Raw genomic sequence first — 14,226 nt, forward strand, 5'->3', positions numbered from 1 at the left:
TATCCTCGCCATAGATAGGTTAGAATCAGTGGTTCCCAACCTTTTTGTCTTGGTGACCCCCTTTAAAAAATTTTGTAGATACCGCGACCCCCACTTATATTCTTTCCTAAATTCAAGTATACTATTAACAAATAATACAACAAAAGGCAGCACTAAAAATGTTTTTCTTGCATTTATTGACAAATCAATGCGATGGTTGACCTTGTAGGTCTGCAGCTAACCGTGAAATTCGTGGTTGCGTGCGAGACAGAGCCAGTCTCATGTCGTCTTCCACATCCATTCTATTTCTTTCCTTCGTTTCCATATGCAGAAGAGCTGAAAAACCACTCTCACTTAGGCCTAGATGAGTCGTAGCGAAGGGTAGTAATACTTGAAAAACCAGCTTAGAAATCTGTGGGTATGAATCATACATTTCACACCAAAATTGACAGAGTGACTTTTCATGGTAGAGAATGCGAACAGATGAGTCATTCTTAAAGGGATACTAAAAGAAAAACCTGACTTGGCGATTTTCCACCTTCTTTGTGTTTAACTTGCTACCATAAAACGATTTTCAATAAAATTTTGCCCCATTGCGGTCTGATCAGCATTCCGCGCGTACTTTTGTCAGAGCTTTCAAAACCAGAATGGGCCTGAGCAGCGAAGTGTGCGACTGTACAGTCTACGTCACAAAAGACGAGCAATCAGCTGATCACGCAACAGTTGTTACTGCCGGCGATTTAACTGTTAGGCTATGTATGTATGTACTTCAAAACATCAGATTTCAACATCAAAACATCAAACAGTTTGCTCAAAACCTCAGATCTGATGTTAAAACATCAGATGTGGTAACGTGGCTTTTGTTATGACTGTCTTTTGTGACGTATTCTCGAGCAGTGTTTGCACTTTTTGGTCATTTTGAAAAAAAAATGAAAATAAATGAAACATTGGACTTTGGGCCTTGCCAGCGCCATTGAAAACAAATTTTTTTCGGTAATTCTTTTTGAAATGTATTCTTGAATGTTCAGTTTACGCATTTTAATGCTTAATTCCCGTTTGAAAATTTCATTTAGTATGCCTTTAAGATCAAAATATTGATCTTGTATTTCATCAGGAATGCCACTTGCATCCAGAGAAACGGAAAACGGATTTTGAACAAGTACAGCTTCTTGCTCTTCGAGTGCTGGAAAGTAACGTTGGAACTCGGACTCCATGGTCTGCAGGTGTGCCACAATCAATTTTTTTAAATCTTCAAACTCTTCACCCGTTTCTTCGATGCAAGAAACACTGGACAATCTGTCAACCATAGCTAGGGCTACCATACGTCCTCTTTTAAGAGGATTTGTCCTCTTTTTTCAAGAAAAATGAATTGTCTTCCGAGGACACTAAAAAATGCTCAAATGTCCTCTTTTTTGACAGTTTGGGTTTTCATGCTTATATTTTCAACGGGATTATACTGCTTGATGACGTTTCAGCGACGGCTTCTAGGCTATTTGTTTTCTAAACATTTTGTATAGCCTACCAATGTAACATGCTGATTTATAAATTCTACAAGAAATTGGGGCATTTTATGGAACTGTTGTTGAACGTTCATTGCTTGGTTCACTGTAAGATATTAAATGACATTTCAAAGGCCATGCTCACAGCCTCACACTTTCACAAAAAATTATTCTTTTACCTACAGTCCTACATACGTTTTATATTGAAGTGCAATGAGTAGGCTATAACACCTAACCTACATCAAAACAAATCGTGGCATGGATAGGCTTATACAGCTTTACAAGGAAAAGAACAGCTTTTTAGTTCACACCGTTTTTAGCATGTTAACGGTTATGTGCACTGTGCAGCCTACTGTTTTAGTCATATTTCTTGCAAATAATTTAACAATTTCGTTAAGGCTGACCATTTCTTGTTGAAAAAAGTTAAGGCTTGACCTGGAGGTCGTGCCTGATTTGTCACATTTTGCAGATTTTTGCGATCATTGCTGTCTGACTGAAACTGTCTAAAAATTAGGTCTTTTTTCACATTTTGCTGACTCTTAAAAATATAAAATCATTTGTTGTCTTAAGCAAGCACTAAAAATGAGAAAAAATAAGTTAAACGTTCAGTCAATCTGTTTCCTTGTTTTTGTTTTGGTAACTTTTGCTGCGTATAGGCCTATTCGACGGTCGAAAACAAAAAAGTCGTAAGTGACATTTTGAGAAATTCCCTTTTTTGCATTTTTAAAATCTATGCACTTATGGCTATCTACTGCTATTTTACTACTATAATTATAGATATTAATGCTCAAAGTAAAAGCATTAACGAAATTCAAAAAAAGAAAAAAAGGTGTTTTTTTGGCCCTTTAGGCTACTCCAAAGTGTAAAAATGCACTTACGACTTTTTTGTTTTCGACCGTCAATATAGGCCTACTGTTATGATCTAAATTCTAAAAACATGTAAAAGATTCTTCAAGCGTAAAATTCTACTTGCTGGCAAAACGTGTCCTCTTTTTAGGCGATGAAAATATGGTAGGCCTAAACATAGCAATGTTCCCAATAGGCTATGCACTTTTTGCTGCCAGTTTTTCAATATAACATATCTTTCAACCGCTGACTTGGAAGGATTGGTTGTATTGCTGGTTCGCAATTGCTAATTGCTAACTTAAATTAAACAACCAGCATTCCAGTCCCAGTTAAAAATATCTATTATTACGATTTCAAAAACATAAAGCTATTGCACTGATGTAATGCTCAAGTTCTCTCTTTCTACTACACTACAAATAAATAGGCTACTTAAACAGACCACAAACTTCTAGCACTAGGGCTAATCTCGTTGCTAGGATCTCATTGCGGTGTCTTTACATCACCCGCAACCGCATCATTTCGGTTTTATTTCTGTTGAAACTACCGACATGAAATCCAGACCGCCACGAATCTTATTTCGGTCATCGCATGTAAACAGACTACGACAGGGCCTGATTAAGGCTCACGGGGCCCGAGGCACAACTAATTTTAGGGGCCCCTATTGGCAATCGCTTTCGATGCAGAGTAGCAGTGTTCAACTTTTGCCTAGCATTGCCAGCAACTTCGCCAAAGCGTGACGATTCGGAATCGTTATTCCATTTACCAATCGTTACAAAATTTGAAATCGTTTCTCAAAAATAACAACTGGTTTGGTTTTGAATCTTTATCCTCGGACTGACAAAGCCTTGATAGGTTATTCCTGGTAGTTTCGTATACGTGTAGAGGCTTTTGACGCAGGGCCGGTTACCGAGATTGGCAGAGTGAAGTTTTCCGATTGTTGAAGTGTTGTTGGCGAGGAATTGTTCCATTCACTAGGTGCCGCTAAATGGAGAGCAGTCCTGAAATGCGTTGCTCAAGCGCACACCCCAAGAGTCGAACCAGGCACAACAACTTTGCTCACTGCAACAACAACTGTGCTCGCACTGACACAACAACTTTCACTACCTACGCCTAATAAGGTACTAAAGTAAAAAAAATTGGGGGCCTCCAAAACCAGGGGGCCTGAGGCCTGTGCCTCGTGTGCCTCATGGTTAATCGGGCCCTGGACTACGAGTCTGGCAGACTTCCCGAAACGGAAAATTTTCATTTCGGGCGCAATGAAACGTCATGTAGCCTAAACGTAGCCTAAGCCCTAAGGCACATACTACTAGCGGACCGGTACCTCGTCCTACTTACATTCAATTTTGTTGTTGCATGAGCAACAGCTTCGCGACCCCCTATAAAATGCTCTGCGACCCCCAGGTTGGGAACCACTGGGTTAGATCATGGACTTCTAAATAGTAGTATCTGGACTGGAAACGCAGTGACCAACATGTGGCCAAACAGTTGGTACAACAGTGGGCCAACAGCCAAGTAACTAACCCTGTTGGCCCACTGTTGGCCAACTGTTGTACCAACTGTTTGGCCACATGTTGGTCACTGCGTTTCCAGTCCAGATACTACTATTTAGAAGTCCATGGTTAGATCCTACCTTAACGAAGGCGTGGATGGACACAGAATCTATTAACAAAAATGTCTAGGTCTATTTTCTCGGTCATTTTCTTTTCAAACGCCAATAGAACCAAATTCGCCTGTCTCGCCTGGAACATAGACCTTCGTGTAGGCTTAGGGGAAGGCGGGGCAAGTTGTGCAAGTCCCCGTTTGAAAGGAAAGAAAGAGCGTAATGAATCTTTAACGCCATTATTATATTCTACCCAGAATGCCTTTAAAGCACGTGAATCGCAGTTAACAGTTTTTTGGGCAGGTTAGGCTTGATCAACGATATAAGGTGTTTAGGTCTAAGGATCTAAATTCGGATGCAAACAAAATTTTGATTTTTTGGAGGCATAGTAGAACTAGTCAAACTTTAGCAGTAGGGGTCAGTAGACATAGGATTTAGTTGTATTTTCGCAGTTAAAATTTTTGAGCCTACACTTGCTAGTTTTCTTGAAGCTTTCTGTTCTTTGAAAAAAGTGTGAATGGGGCAAATTGTGCAATTGATGACGGGGCAAGTTGTGCAGTTGCACAATGGTTTCAGATCAGATTATGCCTAGATATAATTTTTAACTTCCCGGAAGCTTCAACTAGGGGCTAGGATCTAGGGTGATGGGGTGTTCACTCCCCTCATACACACACTTGAATGGAGGGTGATTAATACAAAATTACCCTTCCCACTCATTTGGCTTTCAGCACATCGCTTGACTGAAAATTACACTTTCCGAATTCAGAAAGTGATCCTAAGCCTCGGCTTCAACAACCACGCATTTACTTTTACCTAATTTTTTACAGAAAATTGAATTTTTGTAAATTTTTGAGTGCCTCAAATTTTTTTTGATTTTGTTGAAAGTTTATGTAAACCGCCTTTGAGCTTATTAGCCATTTTTACATAGCCTCAAAGTCTGGAAAAGTTTAATCACTGTAGAAATAGCTGATTTGTTACAATTGTCTGTGTTTCTGCTGGCCATAATATGTTGCTTAATTTTCTCCTAGTGTTGCTCAACTTACCCCATGTTGCTACACAACTTGCCCCATGGTGCTGCACAACCTGCCCCGGAAAAATAATCCGGGGCATGTTGTGCAATCGTTACTTAAACTCAAATACAGTGCAAAATAAAATAAAACCAACCAGTTTTTGTCTTAAAACTAGGCTTATTAGCATTTGTTTGAAATGCAATACTTGAGTCTTCGAAAAAGTTGAATAAAAAAAAATTTAGATTTAAAAAAAAAACTGCTCAACTTGCCCCGCCTTCCCTTATCTAGGGACAGTACATTACGGGACGCGCAACTCCGTTGTTCCGCCAACATTAGAAGGGTCAATTGCCAATTTGACATATTTTTTACGCTTTGCTGCTGGCTTGCTTTCAATTAAAAACCTTAAATTACTTTAAAACCAACTTCACTCTTAAAAAGTACATTATTTTGTAAATTACAAAAAACGTAACCCTTCTAGTGTTGCGGATAAGCCAAAAGCGGATATAGTTTCGCATCCCTATGATCTAGGCTACAATCCCTACCTTATCTATCGAGATAAGACCGAGAAGCCACTTTCACAAACCGCACTGCCACAGTAGTGGCAAGTTTATATACATTCAGGAATGCAGTGGAATGCAGCAGTGGCCGAGTGGTTAGCGCGTTGGGCTCGCAGTCGAAAGCCTGCATGTTCGACTCCAGCCACCCGTACTTGCTGTTGTTTCTCTGGGCAAGAAACTTTACGATAATTGCCTTTACCCAGTGATCGATTTCGAGTAATGGGTAGTACCAAATTTAAGTCGTAAGTAGAGTAGACAACCGGAAACAGACATTGCCGTCGGCTGCAGCGTGGGTCAGGTGTACGTCGGAAGGCGTACAACCGATGCATAGCGCTCCAGTCCGCTTTCCCGCAATGCAGGATAAAGATAATAAAACATAAAAACAAAATGCCAGTCGTTGATTGTACAGTTCTTTCAGTACTATATTGGAATCCTGGTGTTCCTCAACTTTCACATGGTCATGTAGGAACTGTTTTGCGACTTGCAATTCCACTTCTGATGGAGTAGTAGCCTATCTATCTTCAATTGCGTGTATAGTGGAATGAGCGATACACGGTCCAAGGAGTTTTCATTTTTTCTTGAAAGGGCACAAACAGATGTGTAAAACCATGAATTGTCTGCCAATCTGAGTTTCAAACTGCAAGTCAGCAAGTATAGAAGCATACCTAGAACGCAAATGCTAAGGTGGTTGTCCGGTAGCCTACTTTAATAACGCTTAGTGGCAATCAACTGCACAGTACTCTGGAGACTGATCTGCTATCGCACTGCTCAGCTCAATTGGAAACTGGTGTAGGCCTACTCTGGATCTCACCAGCAATAAATTTCGAGTCTGTCTATTTACGAAAAATGTGAAAACTATAATATAAACGACGACCTTTTAGAGTACATGTTAATTGTATGAGTACATGCATAAAAGTGAGACAAAGTCCAATTTGAAATTCTTCTGTTGCATTTTTCCAATTTGAAATTCTTGTGTTGCATATCGCGATTTCGGGTATTGAACCCTCAGAAATTTCGAAAATATGAACAAGATGGAAGCAACAGAAATGAGAATGGTCCAAATGATGTGTAAAAAACACTTGAAAGATAAAATTAGAAATAAAAGTATTCGAGAGATGACTCAAGTAATTCTTCTTGTAACTTGTAAAACTAACGTACCGGAAGCTAATCTTCTGGAAATCCACCACTGGTTAGAAGTAATATTAAAGTAGGCTATCAAAGAGAATCAACAAATTACAAACTTAGGCTAATTCAAACAATTCTTCTTTGCTTTCGCGCTTTTCCGGCGATATAATATAACTTTCTATTTAACACAACATTCTGCCACACCATTAAACACACAATGTTTACAATTAAACAACACATGAAAATTGAGTATAAAACTGAAAAGTCAGCGAATAGAGCTAATTAACATAATTTTTTCCAGTGATTGTCTTTCCAGTCAAAGTCTTCGCAAAGATCTGCATTCTGTATGAAAAAATACATCATTGGCACTTCAAAACAGCAGCACAAGTGTTGAAACATCACAACTTAGTTCCTAAGGAAGGCTTATGCAGATGATTTTAAAGTTATTCAGTCGTTTTGAAACATTTGGTAGGCCAACACTACTGTGAAGAATCTTCCCTAAAAGTAAAACACAGTTTTGTACTTACGTTTTCGTGGAGTTCTTTGAATGGAGCAGGATATAGCGACGGCAAAGGCATTGAATTGAAAAATTGAACTAAATTGAATTGAAAAATTGAATTGAATTGAACAAAAATGAATATTTTTTTTTTTTAGATAGAAACGGGTTCCCCAACGAACTTTACAGTAATAATAGAAACGGGCTCCCCAACGAACTTTACGGTAATAATATAACTTTACCTTCATGTATCTGTGAAATAATGGCGCGTAGCCTAATGGTTTATATACCAAGATGTCACACAACTGAACGGTCACGTGACCAAATTACGATCTTCAATTGGTTAACTGGAAAGAAAGAAGAACATTCCAGATTAGATTTTCTCTTGCACGATTGGTGGAAATGCAACGTCGTTATAGTGAAACCGCTCCCGTGATTCATTTCGTGTGTCAGTAAACAAATTAACCCATAGCCTATATTGAAAGAACTTGCTTGACAAATCCATGTTCACACCGATTACTGTTACGTTCACTGTTCGCCCCTTCATTAAATCATTGTTTTTTAGATTCACAATAGGAAGTCGATATCTAAGCAATTTCGAGTCAAAGCAAAGAAAACAGATTATTTCTTTTGTTTCGAGCATATTGAGAATGTTCCCACTGTGGTTTTATTCCCGTAAACTATTGGTAACTTTATCATTGCTGTTGTTTTCCGACAAAGAAAAATAAATTGAATTGAATAGACCGATCCATCGCCTAGCAACGTTCAGCCAATCAGAGGGCATGAGAGCAAGCTATTTTCGGTTGCCAAGTATGTAGCATTGGTTTTGTGCAGTTTCGGTCACGTTTATGCTGTTTTCGTGGTGGTAAAAAGAGATTTAGTTATGGCACTTGCAATTTTGACGACAAATATCCAGAAAAATGCAAAGATATCACTTTCATTTGCTTTCCTAAACCAAAAACAAGATTATAAGACTGTTTACGTTGGATCAAAGCATGTGGTCGGCTTCATGTACCGGTACAGCCAAAGGTGGGCAGTAACCAGTTAAAAAAGTAACTAGTTACATAACTAGTGCCCCGATCTCTCCATCAGTTAATCTCGCCTTTGGACGTAGTAATAGTTTTTCGAGCCAAAAAAATTTTTGCAAGGGAGCCCCCCATCAGCTAAACTCGGCCCTGCTTGTTTTATTTTTTTTATTCGGTAGGCGGACGTTTTGGGCTTAAATTAACCTATTATATAATAATAATAATAATAATAATAATAACAACATTTATATAGCGCCACATCCACAGTCAAACTATGCTCCTGGGCGCTGTACATGACAATGGTGATAATTAATACGGTAATTTCAGTCATAATGTTCATTGAAGTAGAACGTTTTCAAGCGAGTTTTGAATTTTTAGAAGAATTTTTAGAAGAATCATAGTAGGCCTACAGTATGTAGACAGCTAGCAGAGTAGTCGCTGTTTTGTAGTTAGGCAACAGCTAGGAACAAAGTATAATCTTGCCCTTTATCATGTATTTTTCAACTTGTAGCCTACTTCATGCAAAGAAGAGTAGTTGTAGGTCAGTACACATCCATTTTCTTTGAAAAGTAACTGTAGCCTAACTAGTAACTGTAACTAGTCACTTTTTAAAAAACGGTAACTGTAACTGAAACTAGTTACTTTTTGAGCAAAGTAACTGTAACTGTAACTCAGTTACTTTGAAAGTAACTAGTGCCCACCACTGGGTAGCCTACAGCTAAACGTGTCGAGAATTAACCTTCATTCATACGTTTGTTCAAAGGTAGGTGGTAACTATACTATCTAGAATCTGAAATTGTTTGCGATCTTATCAAAACAGAAACCGTCTTACAATCCTACATCAATTGCCTAAACAATCTATTAGCTCTGCTAGGGGTAGGCTATTGATATACTGATTTTAATGTTTTATTGTGGTGGTGGTTTTGCAATGTATTAAAATACAATAAATACATGAAGTGTTAGAAATTTTAGCATTTTGTGGATGGAAAACCTTCTGACATTCATCCAGACCCAATTCCAGCTGATGGAATGAAAGTACGAACAACTCGAAAGAGCCGAAAAAGAGTTCTGCCAGATATGTCTCATGGCAATGATGCAATGAACAGTGAACAAGATGACCATGACCATGTACAAAAGAAGCAAAAAAGTATTTCAGAAGCACAAAACAATGATAGGTTAATACAGGGGTTCTTAACCGGGGGTAAATTTACCCCCTGGGGGTAAATTTCACCTACCAAGGGGGTAAATTTACTGAATCATAAATTAAAGCAAATTTCATTTTTTCAGTTATTAAAAAACTGGTATTGTTGCACTCGATTTTGATTCAAATTTGTGCTGTTCTCCTTTATCACACCGAAGTTCGATGGTTCTCTAGGCGTCTTGTTTTGTCTCGAGTTTTTGAACTACATGGTGAAATTGAGATTTTTCTTCTAGAACGCAAATCCCCGTTGAGTAAGCATTTTGGCGACAACAAATTTATTGGTGAATTGGCTTACTTGACAGACATTTTTTCAAGTTTAAACCAGCTCAATATGCAAATGCAAGGAAAAAGTGTTACCATTATAGATGTACGTGATAAAATTCAGGGCTTTCAGACAAAATTAGATCTGTGGAGTAAAAGAGTTCAAAAAGGAATTTAGGCAAATTTTCCAACATTTGATGATTGAAAAGTCAATAGAAGTCGCAAAGAGATTTCTGACCTCGAAATCGAAATATGCCAGCTCCTTGCCGCCTTAAAAAAAACTTTGACGGTTACTTTGAAGGTGAAAGTTTTAACGGTACTGCTCTTTGGATAACTCATCCCTTCGAGGCCAAGTTAGAAAGTATTGCTGACGATGATCTTTGCAAAGATGAAATGATTGATCTTCAATGTTCAACAACGCTTTGTTCTAAATTCTTATCGTGCAATGGTGACTTTTCCAAGTTTTGGTGTGGATTAGTCGAAGAGTTTCCTACGCTGACTAAGCGTGCATTTGAAGTTATTATACCTTTTCAAACTACTTATCTGTGTGAAGCAGGGTTCTCTTCATTGTTGACTGTTAAAACAAAACATCGATATCGCTTAGTTCCCAAAGACGACATGCGAGTAGCTCTTTCAACGACTGTTCCAAAATCTCCAAAATTGTTCGTGGAAAGCAAGCACAAACGTCTCACTGATTGACTGTTTAAATTGCGTGTCAGTTATTAATAAATGAAAAATACCAAAACATTCTTGTGTGCTTTTATCATAGTTATTTAGGACATTCCAGTAGACATTATTTTTCACAGAACCTCGTCAAGAACAATCGTGTCTTTGGCAAATAAACAGCTTGTTTTTGATATTTGCCAAGGTGAATCCAGACAAAAAAGAATGTTTTGCACTTCTTGGCATTGTTAACTGGACACGACGACATCACAAGGGGCCACCAAAACGGTGGGGGTAAATTTTACTTTTTTCATTCGCCAAGGGGTAAACGAGACAAAAAAGGTTAAGAACCTCTGGGTTAATAGGTTATGATTATCCATGACATGTCAATTAGTCATTTTGCAATGGGTTAGGCTAAATGGTTTATTTCTTGATTTGTATGAATTAATTACTGGTAGCCTACGGTACTAGGCTATTGGTATTATAGGCTATGTTTCGGTTCCTTTTTTTTAATCTTATGCAACCATTAAATTTAAACAACCATAGTTTACAGGCTATGCTATTCATTGCAGAATCATGCAAGCTGGTAACTGAAAATCAAGCTTTGAAAGAAGAACTTTGTGCTCTAAAATTGCAACATGAATCGCAATCTCTTCTTTTGTTACAATTGCAAGAAGGATCATTTTTTAGTGTACGTTCCATTTTAAATTCTCTTGTTAATGAATTGTTTGCATATTGTACTGGTTTAAGTCACGTGCAATTTAAAACCCTGTTTGATTTTTTGACGCAAAATGCCACAAGTGCCATTAAATACAAAGAATGCAAAGAAAGATGTTTGAAATTGTCTTTGGAAAATCAGCCACTTTTGACTCTTTGCAGGCTAAGAAATGGGTTTCATTTAAAAGATTTGGCCTATAGATTTAATTTTTCACTCCAGTGAATTGTAACAAATCAAACAAACAAGGTAGCAGTTGCAGCACAGCACACCATCCAGGATTCCAGGCTATGCAACTTCTTCTATAAAAATATGATCAACTACCGGTATTCAAAACATTGATAACACTGCATGGCTGTGGTTCTAACAACCCAGTTAAATCGTGTCATAGAAAGCACTATTTGCAGCAAGTTTCCGATTTTAAGTTTTTTAAGACATCTCAAATAGGTATTTGCTGTCAATCCTGCAAGTACCGCAGAAGAAAATTCTACTTCTAAAAAATCACAGCATAAATGTGACAGAAACTGCATAAAATCAATGCTACATACTTGGCAGCGAAGATAGCTTGCTCTCATGCGCTCTGATTGGCTGAACGTTGCTAGGCGATGGATCGGTCTATTGAATTGAATTGAATTGATTGATCTCAACTGACTGATTTGTTTTGATGCTAAAACAGTTACGTAATGCTCATTGTGTTATTTGTGAACACCGCTTCGTTTAGTTGTTTATTTGTGCGCCAGCAAAATCTTACATTTTGTCGACTCTGTGTTTCTTGACGTTGAATCAACGTAGTTAAAAGTTTGCGCCGGCAAAGGCAGCTTGTACCTTTTTGTGCATGACGCTATCATTCGAATCATTTCTCTTCTCTTTTCGCACTTCTAATGATGTTTGTTCGTGGCGAAATTCATAATTTTAATGAAACATTAGTTAACTACAGTACATGAGCGTACCAGTTCTGTTGAGAGTTGATTTAGTAGTTATAAGGATCGCCCGAGAAAATTTCGGTGAGTATATGTTGCTATTTCATTATTGTTTTTTAATTGTTGATCAACAGAGCACATTTTTGATAAAATGTTCAATAATGTTTAATTCGGTTCTTCTGACGTAACATCGATTTGTAGATTGGTTTGTCGTTTTGTAGATTCCGTTGATTCTTATTGATCATAGATTCTTTTGATTTGAACGTGTTTATAACGTAATTCTAAGCGCAATTATTTCATGTTAGTAGCCAAGGTCGTTTCTTTTACAGAAAGACCGTGATCAACGAAAGAAGATAACGACACGAGGGTCGGACTGCATTGGCGTAGCTAGGGGGGGCGAAAGGGGCCATGGCCCCCCCAAATGTTCAAACTTTGGATTCCGACGTTGAGCCCTTTGTCGAAAACATGATAACATTTGTAGAAATTTACATCGTTTTCTAAGACATCTGGCTATTAACACCCCCCAGGACTTGTTTTAGACACACAGAAAGACACCAATAAATTTTGCAAATCGTAAATCGCGCAAAGGTTACGCGATTTATGCTTCTTTTAACCCTATTATCCCTAGGTTCTTATTTCCACCGAATCCCCAGGTGGTGCTGATTCAGCACCCAGTTTAAGCGCTTATAACTCTTTTATTACGAGTCTCATCATTATCATCTTTTGACAAAAGATAGAAAATTTATCTGGGGTTATGAAAATTGTAAAATTGTCATTAAATTGCTTAAAATACTCTTGATTCAAAGCAATACACAAATAGTGCTTTTTTACCACATTTAAAATAAAGAAACACTGCGATGTTCGTTTTTCTCACTCTTCCACGTCATCAGCGTTTGCGGTTTCCATACTCTCGAGAGATTGAACGCTGACAAACGATTTCAAGATTTTACTGTCTGCGGTTTTACTTGCGGACGTATTTGTCAGCGCTCAACGTAGCTGTTGATTTTAAAGGATTTTAACGTCCGAAGACGTTAGTCTGATTTTGAGTAACGCAATAGTAGAGTTGCTTTTCTTGAAAAGGTTCCACTGTCGTCTTTCAGGATAGTCAGAAACAATTCAAGCTGTTTCGTCTACACATAATTTCGTATTGTTGAGAAGTATCTTATTCTGTGCGAATCAAACGGGTCTTCACGACACTCTGGACACTTTTTTTTTATAAAAATCTCTTGCAGTTTGTTCAACTCACCAGAATGAAAATATTTGTTTTCGATTTTATTGAACATTCTAACCACGGCAATGTTGGTCTGGCGTGCTATCAGTCATTGATTGCCAGAATTCTTGTTCTATATTCAAAATTCTTCGTTCAGTCATATTCTTATTCTATGGTATTGTTAAGTCTTGTTTCACTCAGTAAAAGAAACTGTAGGGCCTATTGAGTAGGACCGTTTGTCACAAAATAGATTGTAATAGCAAAAAACAGTTGAATGTTTTGCAGAATCACGGAAGTTTAAAAAAAATGCAAGAATAAAAAGAATAAACCTCAAATAAGTTTTGTAGTTCAAGGCCGACTGGCCCAGCACTACCCGGCAAGAAAAATTTGTGCTTTTTGCATTGATTCAAATTGTTCCAGACAATGGTTCACCTAATCAAACGTCATATAAAAACCGTTCAAGTCTACTGAATATTACGTCATGGAAGTTGCTAGAAAATGTGCCAAAATTGCACCATCGTTAATAAGACTTGTGTCAAACCTGTTTGGACCTGTTTGGGCCTGTTTCGGTTTGAAACCTGTTTAAACATGAATACATTGGATTACTAGCTTTGGACACCTGTTTTGAATTGCGTGACAATGTCTTCATTTATTGCGTCACAGTTACTTTCTACGTGAATTTGAGATATTGATATCTATTCTGGTCATTCGTGAAATGGTTGCTTGAGAGTTAGTCGCACATTTAACTGTTGGCTTAGTGCTTGCTAGCTGGACAAAGGTTCCGTCTTTTATCCAAGTAATCTGTTCTGTAGTGACAGTTTTCAGTGGTGTACGGCGTTGCACCCCCCTCGTTTTCGATAGCCTCGGGCTAATTTTACAGAAATACACTGTTTGAAAAGAAGTTCAAGTGTGTGTTTTTTCGGTCATTATATACAGACGAACGGATTCGGGAATCTTATGTTACAATTTTCCCACGAAGAGATTATGGTTTACCGCTGTGACCACAAATGTCAGCAGCCTAGACTTTTTCTCAGTACTAAAAAGATATTATTTTAGTAGCTAGGTAGGCCTAAATGTTCATAAAAACGACAACGTACGTCACTGCAACTACGCCGATTT

At 37.9% G+C, this 14,226-nt stretch overlaps 1 long non-coding RNA gene across 1 annotated transcript; it reads right to left on the reverse strand.

The window, feature by feature from the left end:
* Positions 1-6,308: 6,308 nt before the first annotated feature.
* Positions 6,309-7,360, reverse strand: LOC145783357 (uncharacterized). The gene is made up of 2 exons (XR_014290923.1): positions 7,144-7,360; positions 6,309-6,958 (listed from the first exon to the last, which is right to left on the reverse strand). It is a non-coding gene; the product is annotated as an uncharacterized LOC145783357 (long non-coding RNA).
* Positions 7,361-14,226: the final 6,866 nt, after the last annotated feature.

The sequence above is a fragment of the Aplidium turbinatum genome, chromosome 14 (genome assembly GCF_918807975.1).
Source record: "Aplidium turbinatum chromosome 14, kaAplTurb1.1, whole genome shotgun sequence".
NCBI lineage: Eukaryota > Metazoa > Chordata > Ascidiacea > Aplousobranchia > Polyclinidae > Aplidium > Aplidium turbinatum.